We start from the raw sequence: 14038 nt of genomic DNA on the forward strand, positions 1-14038 counted from the left end.
TTTTAATGTATTTGTTGACATAATAATGTTGTTTATGTCCTTTATTATATTAATATTGTGTATTACATTGATTTGGTTTTCTAGAATTGTGTTGAGGATTTTTTTATCTATATTAATAAAAGATATTGATCTGTAGTTTTTTTTTCTTGTGATGCCTTTGGTTTTGGTATCAGAGGGATACTGTCTTCATAGAATGAATAGGGAAGCTTTCCTTCATCTTCTATATTTTGAAAGAATTTTTGAAGAAGTAGTGTTAATTGTGTTCTTTAAATGTTTGGCAGAGCTCCAGTGAAGCCATCTCATCTTGGGATCTTCTTTGGGGGAAAATTTTTGATGACTAATTCAACATCTTTACTGTTATAGGTCTATTCAGATTTTATATTTCTTCTTGAGTCAGTTTCAGTAGTTGTGTCTTTTTAGGAATTTGTCCAATTCATCTAGATTATGTAACTTATTGACATGCAAGTGTCCATATTACTTACTTATAATCTTTTTTGTTTGTTTGTTTCTGAAAGGGCAGTTATAATGACCCTTCTTCTGATTTTAGAAATTTGAGTTTCTCCTGTCTTTCTCCTCTCTCTCTCCTCTCTCTTTCTCTTTGAAAAATTTTCCCTCCTGTTTATTAAAGAACCAAAAATTTTATTTTCCCTATGCAAAAACATGACTCAGTAGTCAACAGTTTTTATTTCTTTTATTTCTATTTGCCAAAGGCCATGTTGTGGTTCCATTTTATAATAATAGCACCTCATCTCATGTGATTTTAGATTAGTGATTTTCTCATAACATTTTTAAATAGGATTTTAGGTTCATTTTGAAATTTAGAAATGTCTCACAGCATATAATTTTATAGGGTGATTTAAATAGAAGGCTAGTTTCACTTATTTCTTGATGGTTCTTAAGATCATGCATTTGAGGAGGCTAATTTTTTAAATACACACAAATTTTGGACATGCATCCAGCATTAATATTTGTGCTTTCTAATATGGTAGCCACTAGTCTCACATGGCTATTTGGTATTTTATTACATGGATGTACTATAACATGATTATCCATTTTCCTGTTATTGGACATTTGGGTAGTTTCTTACTTTTAGCAAATAAATTTCCAAATTTGACAAAGCTATTATGGGCATTTGTGTCACACAAGTCTTTATATGGTTATGAATTTTCCTTTTCCTTGGATAAATACCAAGGAGTGGAAAGGTTGAGTCATATGGTGGGGAATTGTCCAACTTTTTAAGAGACCACCAAACTTTTCCAAGCCAATTTTGCATTCCCAACAACATCTGAGATTTCCACTCATTCCACATCCTCACCAACACTTTCGATTGTTAGACTTTTTAATATTAGGTATTTTAATACGTGTGCAGGGGAATCTCACACTGCAGTTTCAATTTACATTCTCTTTGAATCTGTAGGTCCCTTTTAATTTATTGCAACTCCAAGCAAAACATTATTGCACCAGCAATGTAAAGCTTAAAAAAGATAAAATACAGAGACGGCTTCTGATGAACTCAGGACTGGAAATATTGTCTATGAGAAATGATTATAATTAAGCCATAAAAATTTGGTAATCCTGCCTGGTTATCCAATTCTTGAGGTGTTAGGGATTTTGTATTGAAACTCTATTGCACCTTAGATATTCTGATATAAAAAATCAGTGTGAAGAATACCTGGAAATTACCACTGCAGACTGTCAGCTATAGCTTTAGCACATTGAAAAGATATACAGTGGAGAGCTTTTCAAAGTTGTCCATGTGTGAGCTTTTCTCTGGCCTTTCTACATTTGTGTATCAAGGTTTCTCCTTTAAATAATTGAGATATCGCCTAGGAGTGGAGGGGCCAGAAAGGTGAGTCTAGGCTTTGTGAAATTTCCTTGAGCTTTGTCATAGGTCACTAAGTGGTACCTTATTAGTGGAAATAAAGCCTGGCTGTTTCAAACAGCTAACACTGTTAATTCAACTCTTTTCGTAACCTTTTACTTCTTCCGTTCTCTAAAACTTCCTTGAAGGATAAACATTTTCACAGAGTGATAAAATATTAATACACATTCACATATTTACTTTCCATGGTGATATATAACCAAAGAGACTGTAAATGTCCATTAAGCCTCACAAGCATTGTTTTCTTTATCTCTTGCAGACTTGAAATGATCTCACTTTTACTTACTCTAATAACACATGATATAGCCCAAATATATAATTTTGGGACATGCTCTGTGCCATGCACTATGCTGAGTCTTTTGAGTGCTTTCTAAAATCCTCTCAAAAACCCACTGAGTCGATATTATTTTTACTAGGTTATTACAGGAGTTATCAGTACTAATGCTAAAAAATGTTAAAAACTGCTTTTAACTTAGATTATCTTTATAAATAGATTATATATATATGCAGATCACTTTTACATTCTACAGTGCTTTTCAGTTTTGCTTTTTTCTTATGCTAACTTCCAATAATTTATTGTTACTTCTTCCTTGACAATCTCATCCTTAGGATCATATCATCCTACTGTCCACTTATTTCAAGCTTAGACCTGTGTCTATTCTATTACTATTCATTTCTGTTAGTGTTTCTATACTTCAGAATTCATTTCTTTGAATACATCAACCTTAGTGTTCTCCTGCAGGCATATCAGAGATAATTTTACATGGTTCTGTTCCTCAACCTCTCTCCTACAATGTACACCCAAATATGCCCATGATAGTTTAAACTGACTTTTTCTATTCTAATCTACATAAACATTTCTCTGTCTTTCTTTCCAATTCTCCTTATCATATACATCACCTCTGTTTTAATCAGGTTTTGTGGGTCCTGAAGTTTATACAATTATGAGAGGACCTCTTTAAGAAAACAGATGCAAAATTATGAATGTAAAATTAGAGGAATATGCAGAATGAAAAAAGCAATCATGACAAATTATAAATTTTTAAAATCTGGCAAATATCACAATTACCAGAAAACTTAAGTAAAACAATGCAGTTTTCATTACTTTGACTGATGGACCTCAATATTACTTTTTTCTCCTACTTCTTTTGTCTGTATATTTTTTGATCACCTAATCACAGGACAATAATTTTTAAAATATTTTCTATAGACAGAATAGAAAGATAATTCAGTCTTTCCTCTAACATGGATGACTGAAATTTGTTTCTTTTTATTACTGATAGTAGAGAAGCATAAAATATGTGACTTCACACACAGACAGACACACTGTAATATTGACAGATTTGTGCCCCACCAATACAATAATTCTGATAAACTCTATTTCACAGACGCCCATCAAAAAGAGAAAAAAAGTATGTGGTGAATTTGCTATGTTCTACCCTATATTACTGAGCACATTCTCCAAGGGCAGAACTTCTTTCTTGACTAGGTATTGTAGAAAATTGAATTTTGCACATCAGATAAGAGCAATTTTTTTCCATTGACCTGCTTCTAGTACCAAACAATTTAAACCTTGTTTCTCCTCCGCAAGCTGCATTCTTTGGGTTCTGGCAATGGTCGGATACATTCATTTCATGATATGTCCTTTGTCCCTGGTCCATTGTGTTACAATACTGGGTGAGTTGTCAGATGGAGAGAAGTAGTATCCTATAATGGTAGGGCCAGCAGGGACGTAACTACACTGAAAAGGGACTGCAAACCACATAACTGTATCTCACAAAGCCAAAATTAAATATGTTGTCAGTTCAACTTTCTTTTAGCCGAATTCCAAAAAGTCTCACAGCTACTCCAATGCCACCCCCAACATGAAGGGGAGAATGGCAGAGGGAAAGTCAGTGGAAAACGACAGCAGTCTTCTCCATTATTGTTAAAATTTCTCTTTTGATCACTTTACAAAAACATACAACATGTGTATGCATGGCTAGGTCACTCTCCGGATCCTGGAAGGGGCCAGTGCAAGTGAGAGGCCCTGAAGTTTATGCTTTCATAGCTTCATTATAAATCCACCTCTGGCCCTCATCCAAGGAGCTGTCACTCACACATAAAAGCATTACATTGCCAAATCTTGCTACTCTTTCCTTCAAACCATTTACACTTAAAGCTCTTTTCTCTTACTTCCTTATTTAGTCAACCATACTTACTGAGCACCTACTATATGCCGGGTTCTGCATTCAGCCCTGCAGAGCCAGCAATGCTTCTCATGGAGCTTAGAGTCAAAGGCAATATCATCCACCTCTGACCTGGAACACCTGAGATGTGTGGTCAGCTCTCAGCCTTCCCGGGCTCTATTCCACTGTGATTAATTGCTCAGACTTCTTTCAGCCTAAACCTTGGCCTGGATAACCACAGCACATCTCTGTTCGCAGAACCAGACATGGCTTCCCATCATACTGGGTTTTAAGATTCCTTATCTTCAGCTGCACTTCTAGTACCTTCTCCTAAACTCTGCATGGAGCTCTTTTCACTACGTTCCCTTCCTTGTCACCCCTGTCCAGATCATAAGGGGTGACACCCCAGTTTCCCCCTGTTGTTGACCCTTTTCACTCAGTTATACTCTTCTTGGTCCTTGTTCCCTCACTTGCCCCTCTGTGCACGGAAAGTTCCTCATGCACAATGCAAGGGCTTCACTCAAAGCTCCCCCAGTATCTGCACAAAATCCTCCCTGGGTCTCGTGAGGTAATTTATCTTCATCACTTAACTCCTCCTTGGGAAAATAAATTATAAATTCTAATTTCTAACTAAAATCAAACTACTTATATTCATTTATTCCTGACTATGAGAATGATTCTATACTTTTGGCAAGCTTTTTCTTTAATACAGGGTTTTAGGTCATTCTTTTAATATTGGCTCTCAGTTAAGAAATAACTTCTTGTCTAACTGAGGTAGACCAGGAGATTTTGAGGGAAAAGACTTAGAAATGATGAAATGGAAAATTCATATACAACAAAGGTATTTACTGTATGATTCAGAGCTAGACCTCCTTCAGGTGGTATTCGGCCGTTTTTGTTAGGCTTGCTTGCCAAATTAGTTTTGCTTTCCTATCCAGATGTAAATATGTGAAACGGCCATCAGCCAAATGCTGAAGGATACACAAGTTGGCTGCAAAACCCGATGACTTATCCAGTGGAAAGATGAAACCTGACAGAGACCTGGAAACGGGCTCAAACTCCACCCTGGAATGCCTAGGCATCTGGTAAGGAAGCACATTTAAACATTGAAAGGGGAAATGGTGAAATTGAAAATGAACTAGTTGAAAGGAACAGAAAGCTCAGCCTAACCTTCCTTGGAAAGGCAATCCCAGTCCTCAGAGATTTCAAATAGCAAATCTATCATCACACACATGAAACCTCAGTGCTGCTGTGGTCTTGCTAATGACAGCTCAGGCTCCCATGCACCAAGCCGTAATCAATTATACGCAAATCAAATATTCCAAGCGCATAAATGATCTCCAAATTGATGAGACACGTTTGAGCCTGAGGATGAGGGGATAACAGGTGTACAGTCACTGTTTTCTCACAGCTGGTCACGTGGAAAGGAAGAAGCAATGATGTGTGCAGCTGTATTTATATCCCTTATTCAATCATGGAAAATGCAGCATTCAATTTCATTGTCTGCTCCATTGAAAGAAAAGTCTGGAATAGTTCTTTTGGGAATCTCTCAAGTTATCTGGACACAGCATTCAGTCCTTAATTACTTCTCAGCTCTGGGGAGTTTTAAAATGCAATTCTTGTTGGTAGCTGTGTTTTGAAATCTGTGAAGTGCATTCAGTTGGCACACACATTTTGCTAGAGGCTCTTGGAAATAGTGGCACGATCCCATCCAAGCAGGCACAATGCCTCCCTTAACAGATGGCCAGGAGAGAAGGCAGCCAAAAGACCATGTATGAACAACAAATGTGCTTGCTAAGGGCTGGAGTCCAAGTGGCGAATGTCGAAATTATTTTCCGTCCTCAGCTTTCATGCCTGTGGCAATGAGACTGGGGTGTCAGTTGACTCTTGTGTGCTAAAGCAAAAATGACTAAATAGCTCCCATGACCATAGGAAAAAGACCAGCCGACTTGGGATCAGTACAGGGCTCCAAACACGGGGTGAGGAAGGCTCCTTGTCCTTGTATCCTTATGAGGAAGTCCCTTCTGCTGTGTGTTAACACTGTGTTTTTATCTTATTTTCATTTGTACAAGCTAAAGCATGAACGCTGCATGTACACAGAAAGGCAGTGTGGCATCTTTAGTGGTGAGACTTATTTTCCACTAGAGAGATACAGTGCAATATTATCTTGCCCAAGAAGAGAAATATTATTTATAAGAGGAGAGCTTTGGATCTTTGTCACCTTTCTTAGTATGCTTTAAACCACTTTCCACCAAATAAATGAGTGTATGACTCATTGATAATCTTCTATGTGTCAAGTTCAAGTGCTGAAGTAGTGAAACATCTTAAGCCTTGCTTTCATATGTCAGATCCTCTGGAATAGCAAACAAATGTATGTGAATTTTAAGGCTATGTGGAATGATAATTTTCACATTAGTGGAAGTTTTTCATTGTATTCTGTGGATAGAACTGAAATTTTAATAGAAGCCCTCCTTTACTAAGATGCAATTTAAAGGGTAGGCGTGAATGTGTATGTGTGTATTTGAGCATGGTGTCTATATGCAAATGACCATATACGTACATATAAGAATATGTGAAAAAGTATTTGCTGGGTTTAGCTATATTAATTCTTCAGACAACTGGATTTACTTAGTACTCATCTGAAATGTTACCAAAATGTGACAAATCGCAGAGCTATGAGGCAGACAACAGGTCATCTGGTAAAATGTGGCCCTTGATTTTTAGGTTTGTGTTGTGGGATATTTTAGTACTTAGAAGTGATCTTACTTTAAAAATTATTATATATTCACAAGTGAAGATAAGAGGGAAGGAAGATCTATTTAGTCATGAAATCTATGTAAGCCTCATGCTACTTTTCAAACAGTCCCACCAAGTTGACTTCCCTAACTCCTCCTCCCTAAGAAGATTTAGGGAGTGCTCACTTTTCAACCTAATCTTTATCAGATCAGCTACACTTTCTGCAATGCTATTATAAAGCCTCACTCATATTAAACACAGCCTGAACGTAAAGGCATTTCTCAAGTCTCATGTATTTTCATGTGTTCTAAATAGGCGAGATTCTTTGAGTAAAATAGGACTGGATATTGGCTTAAGAATTCTCCCATCTGCTGAATTGTAATTAATATAGCAAAAATTTATTGAGTAACTAAGATGTGGATGCAGTTTTGTGAAATACATTCTTAGGAATTCTTTTCAAATCTTCTCAAGAGTTTATACTTTGAGCCTCTAGGGTTGAAAGTTAGTCATGCTGATGATGATATGTATTTTTAAACATTTTGTATAACCTACCAAACCCAGAAATACTTTTCCCAACTTTCATTAAAAATTAAATGTTATTTATTACAGTAACATTTTTTTGAGTTGTTCATCTGTAGTTTAAACTGAGGCTAACTTGTGGATATTGTTATCGCTGGATTATTTCACTATCTTTATTAGAAGTTTAAATTTTAAGTTAACTTTAAATTTATAAAATTATAAAATAGAGTTCAAGCTTCTGTAACCCTGGACTCAAAATCACAGTTTTATGAAACTAGAATACTTAATTTTAAATGCAGAAAAATCTTTTAAGCTCTTGGAAAGACACAGCAATGTTTGAATTTTTGAATTTTTCAGGGCCTTGCTGCCCTCTACTGGTAGTATCAGAGAACTTGTTTTATTTTATCATTACTCGCATTACTTAACACAAAGCCTGTTTAATTTAGGATCGTTTTCTGAGTCGTCGTGGCACATTAGAATCACCTCAGGAGCTTTTTAAAAATTCCTCTTTTCTCACGCCCAGGGATATGATTCATTCATCTGTGGCCTGGGCATAAATACTTTTCATAAGCTCCCCTGGAGATTTAAATGTGCATCATGTTAAGAAATGCTAGTTTAGACACCAGAATAAAGGTTTGATACTATCCCACTACCCAGAGAGTTTAGCACATCAGTGCTTACCAGTCTCTCTTGTCTGTTGTGCCATTTTCAGACACACAGCTTCTGACTCTATAATTTCCTGATTAACCATCAGCCCATTTACCATATATGCATAAGCACACAGCTGTATGTATTAACATATAGACCTCATTTCCTGCCAACTTTCAACCAACGCATGGCTTTGTTACTGTAACTCAGAAGGCTCTAAAACTGATGCCAACCCTGCTGGGGAAAAAAGGGCAACAAAAATGAGGGGATGGCATTGGAAACAGGCATGGGTGTGTGTGCGTGTGTGTTGTTACCTGACTTCCCCATTAGAATATAACTCTAAGTGGAAAGGGATTTTTATCTGTTTTAGGACAATGTTTGCCACTGAATTGGCACTCAATAGATATTGTTTAGTGGATGAACAAATAAATGAATAAATGCATGAATGAATAGGCTTATGTGTGGCACTGTGTAAGATAAAGTCTGATTATAAATATTCTACATTGTGAAAGAAAGAATAGGCAGACCCAAATTGAATAAAAAAAGATGTCTATCCAAATGAAAGGTTAAAAATATATATCAATATAAAAAATGATAGAATAAGAATAATGAAAAGAATAAATCTATAATTAGTTTGTGGAAGGCTGTGATTTGTGTCAAAACCCAACCATTCCAAGACTGGTCTTAGAGGTTATTTAAGAACAAAAGACTAGAAACAAAACTCATTGGTCACCTTTGGAGGATCCTAAGGAACCAACCCATTGTTTTTATAACTAGTAACAAAAGTAAAAATATCTTGCCTTTCCTATATGAACTATATCACTGGGTAACCAAATGCAAGTATTCCTCTACGAAAGTATTACAATTAACAAATGAGCGACAAATTATAGAATTAGAATATCATTATTTTTCAACGTGTAATGAATTAATGGATTTAGGTGAGCCTCAACAGCTGCTAACATGACAAACGGAGTGATAACCAGACATCATATGCTTCTCGATGGAAGAACACACCCACCACCTAGGAAGTCTTCCTTAAAAAAATGGGAACTAAATCTGAGAAGCCTCCAAGCCCAAATAACAAAATACAGAAATACAAAGTACAACAAACTTTATTTAACTATACCCTAGAGACGCAGTCAGCAACATCCGGACTGGAGGGAATTCTGTAGCACAAACAACTTAGTTTTTTTTCCCAAAAATTAAATTTCAAGAAAAGAAGAGATTTGGAGGAGGGACCTATAAATTAAAGATGCATATCAACCTATCACAATGTGTGGGTTATTTGGAACTTAATGCAAGCAAACTATAAAAAATTAAAGACATTTATGGGACAATTGGAATTTGAACAAATACTGGATATTTGATATTTAGAACTTAATTTCTGGGTATAATAATGATATCGTAGTTATGTTAAAGTATGCTTATCTTTTAAGGATAAATACTGAAACATTTATAAATGAAGTAATAGTGTAAGATTTACTTCACAATAATACAACAGGGGGGAAGTTGATGGGTGTGTAGACATCTTGAATTGGCCATATGTGATAATTGTTGAAGCTGGGTGGTAGGTACATGGAAGGGGTACTGTTCTTTTAATTTTTTGTATAAGTGTGAAATTCTCCATTATAAAGAGTCTTAAAAATTAGCTCGTGATAAAAAGCTGCCTCACTGAGATGGGGGAATTAGGGTGGATTGTAAATTGTGAACTCTTCTAGAAAAGGAAGAAGTAGAAAGAGAGAAGAGTTTGTATTAGATTGTGCTGGCTCCATGGTAAGGTGTTCATTCAGATTGCTTTTCTCTGAAATTCCTTTTTAATAATGCTACACTTGCTGTTGAAGCCAACATGCCAACCCATTCCCATTTGCAGCGAGAAAGAAGGGAGCAGACATCCTTGCTTGGAAATTTTTTGGAAGCATTAAAGAAAAGCTGCCTTAAGAAGTGTTGCTGCTCTAACACATGGGACTATTTATTCATTCTTTTTAAGAATATTTGTATAGCATTGCTGTTTAGAAGGTGTCACCATTTGGGGCCCTTTGCTTATATTTTTGTGTCCTCTGGAAAATAAATGATGCTGGTTTTTATCTGGTAATACGTAACTATTGAAAAAGCGTAAATTGACTTTGCTCTCCCCATCCCATCAAAATGTCATTCTGTACCGCAGAGTCAGTGCTTAGGGCAGAGAAAGAATGACTGAGTCATTTGAAGTTCATGAATCCGATAATCCATCTACTCCTGCAGAACCAGCAGAGGGAGCACTGAGCAAGGATGTTCAGACCTCATAGAGGGTGAGCCTACTTCACTCAGATAGAGTGCCTTTAGATGCACTGTTCCTTTAAGAGCCTGGCGGGTTCAGACTTCACCTGTTTTATAGACCCTAGAGCTCAAGGCTGATAAGTGAGTGTCCATAAGTAGAGCCCATTTAGTCTGTAGCCCACAGTAATATGAAGATTCTTTACGTAAGTAGAGATTGGAGACATGAATTCAACATTCTCCCTTTTGTGATTTTGATTCCCCTTTAGAACTACAAACTTCCTTTTGTTTTTTTCCCCATATTTTATTCTCCCATACCCTCCCCCTCTTCTCTATTTCCTCAGTGCCTGACCAATAATGAGGTAGAAGCCTTTCTATTATTTTGAGCCGCTCACTTTAGGTTAAGACCAGAGGCTCAGACAGAAAAAATATCCCCTTTGAGTCCCTTGATTTTCCAACCCTGTGTCACTGACATGCCCCCATAATAAAGATTGGGGGGGTTAAAAACCTTTCCCGGAGAGATCCTGGGACAAATGGGCCAGGTGCTCCCTCACTACATTCAGGCAGCAAAGACAAAGCCAAAATGGGTTCTTTTAGTGCAGAACTGAGGGGCATTTTATTTAAGTGGACAAGCAGAGGCATAAGGCACCCTTTCTACTTGCTGCCTTTGAAAAATGAACCAAGCCACAGGAACAAAAGCTTCAGAGAACCTGGGTAACAGCTGGTCCACTTTGGCCTTGCTGGTAAGGACACATCAGCCCAGCTATATTAAACCTTCATTCCATAAAAAGCAAGGCAGACCGGCACTGCCTTAGCTGCTGGGGAGAGTGAGTTCAGAGTTGGTCCCTCCTGGACATCAACTGCTTCCTCAACTGACCATTCTTCTCACAGAGCACACTGAGAAGAAAGCTGGAAGCACCTCAGCCCATTGAATGCATTTTGTTGTTGTTTAGCGCAATCTAAATTCATTCCCATAATCTCTTCTGAAAAGAACCCTCCCTCTTGCATCAGAAAATCTGCATTTTAGATGAGTGCCTCCCAGATTTCAATGTACATTTGAATCACCTGCAGATCTTACTGGACTGCCATTCAGGAGAAAAGTCAGAAATTCTGAAAGGGTGCAATCTGGCTTCTCCAAAGTGTGGTCTCTGGACCAGACCCACTGCCATCACTGAGGAGCTTGTTAGCAATGCAGAAGTGGTGTACTGTTTCCTTTTATTTCCTCTGCATGTCCAGAGATCCCTGATGGGATAACACTACTACTATTACTAATTATCATAATAAAATACCATCCATTGATTGCCTATTGCATGCCAACAATAACTGAGAGCCTTCGTCCCACAGCCAACCATCCAGAAGATTCCCTGGCTCTGCTTCTCAGCCTCACCCGTCGCTCGCTCTTCCCCCTGATTTTTCTTCATTACACTTGCTCTGTCTGTAATGTCTGCACCGTGACCTTGTGCCACACAGCTGGTTAAGAGGGTACTTATTTTTAGGGCAGCCTCACTGTACTTGGCTCAGCTGGAAGATCCCTGTGTCCTCCTGGGGAGTTCACCAGCTGTCTCTCTTAATTTCAGAAGAAATAATTTTCTATCTCTGGTGTTTTACTAAAGCATTTAATTTTATTTTCTTCATACTTCAATTATTTTCCTCTACTTGTATTCTTCTTCCTAAATGGAAAACTCATCCGTCAATATTATATCTAGGAAGGTTTTCCTAAAATCCATTTGCTAAGGAAGCCTTTTGATTTTCTTGTGAAAATAGACAAATCACTTGACTGAAGAGTTATAGGGTCTTATAGGTTAGCTGCAACACTTTTCCCTGGTTTTCCCCCACATGGTTCCATTCTTTCATTCAATAAATGTTTTTTGAGACATACGTCATGCCAGGCATTGTGCTAGGCCTAGGAATACAGTTTTAGTAAGATACACATGGTCCTTACCTCCATGAAGCTTAATTTTGGTATCATGGTAAACTGGCTTTTATTCTTGAGAACCTTTCTGTATGACAGTAGAATTATAATCTCAAGTGTAAAGCCTGAAAAATACAGTAGATACAAATTTTTACACGGTATATGGTATAGTAAAAAGGTTAGGTTGGGAGTTTAAAGACCTGTCCTATCTCTTTTTTTCCTCCCATTTTGTCCTCCCTTCCTTCCATCTATCCATCTCATTCCTCTATCAACCTTCCTCTCTTTCTCTTTTTGTCTCTCTCTGTCTCTATTTTTCATCAAATATATGCTCAGTGTTAGGGATACAGCGGGAATCACTGCCCTTGCAGAACTCTGCGTTCAGTGGGAATGCTGACGTCAGTCATTTCAATTACACTGAGTTGGTTGAAGGAGAAGTGTAAGGTGTGCAAGCACGGTTAATAAGTATGCCTTAATTAATCTGGGTTTAAGATATAGAGAATGATGAATCCTGATTATGCTATCAGCAAGTTGTGTGATCTTGGACAAGTCATTCAGTTTCTCTGGTTCTTGATTTATTTTAAACTGTAAAAATAGGTGTGTGAGTGTGTGTGTGATGGAATTGTACTGAACAGCCCTTTTAACTCTTAAAGTTCTAGTATGCTATGCAAAAGCTTTAGCATAAAAATGGATATAGATAGATCATAAGGAAAAAATATTATATTTTAATTTATATATAACACAATAAACTTATAATAGAGAGAAATAGAAATGCTTCTAGTACAGAACTCTTCAGAAGAAAGCCAATAGGAAATTAAGTAATCTCTGTTTCCTTCAAATTCAGAAATGATTTGATATTACAATTCTGCAAGTAATTTCACATACCCTCCACCTTCTCTCAATTACAGACTGAAATATAATCAACTGTCCTGTAGCACTCACCTAAAACAATGGAGTTGCATTTATGAAACCTGAATTAAGGAATAAAAAAATATTCTCAAAGACTACCTCCCCAAGGTTAACCTGAGTCAGTTGTAAACTGATTAAATAAAATGAAATTTCAAATGATTTATAAACAAAACCACAAAACACCATTTATATTAACATTTAATTTAATGTGACAAATGGTATTGTTTTGCTGAAACTAAGCATCGATTTGAAAAATGAAAATGATGCTGATGGTTGGGATGTGGATTCTCAAGGTGAGTGTGCCCTCAGTGCTAAATGGAGCATGGTGGCTCAATTCCCCACACTTTTCATTTTCGGTCTACTCTGATACTGTCACTAGCAGGCACAACACCATTTGGTCTTTACTTTGGCATGATTGTATCATTTAGGTCCGCTTTCATTCTTTCCTCTTTAAGAAATAAACTATGGAACCACAGACACAAACTCTGCCAAATGGACCAACATCCAATGACAATTCTTGGTTATAAAGTGGACATGCAGATGATTCAAAATAATTTTTATTGCATTTTAAAGGTATTTATCAAAATCAAAGTGTTTTCATGTCTTTCAAGTTGGGGACACGTTTCATAGCAACGCTGTTGGTTATAATTGTTCTAGAACCCATGATGTCATGAGAGAACAATGAGAGTTCCTATTTCTGAGAACACTACCTAAATCATTGATTCTCTGCTGTGGTCAGGATTTCCATTGTACATCACCTCCAGTCTGAGAATCAATGAAGCACAAGACAGACGTAAGAAATCAACTCCATAATTTTGGTGGTTAACCCGGGTAGCTCTGTCCTTGACCCCCAGAGACTTGTTTCTCTGTCTGACCCAAACTTCCTTTGCTGTGCCCCAACCAGTTCGGTGCCCCCCCAAAGGGTCTCATCTAGCATGATGATTTTCTCCTCTACCCCTTAGCAGTTGAAACTATTTTCCCTACCAATACTGTCATAGTTCCCTGAACATATGG

This window comes from Choloepus didactylus, chromosome 7 (genome assembly GCF_015220235.1).
Source record: "Choloepus didactylus isolate mChoDid1 chromosome 7, mChoDid1.pri, whole genome shotgun sequence".
NCBI classification, from domain to species: Eukaryota; Metazoa; Chordata; class Mammalia; order Pilosa; family Megalonychidae; genus Choloepus; species Choloepus didactylus.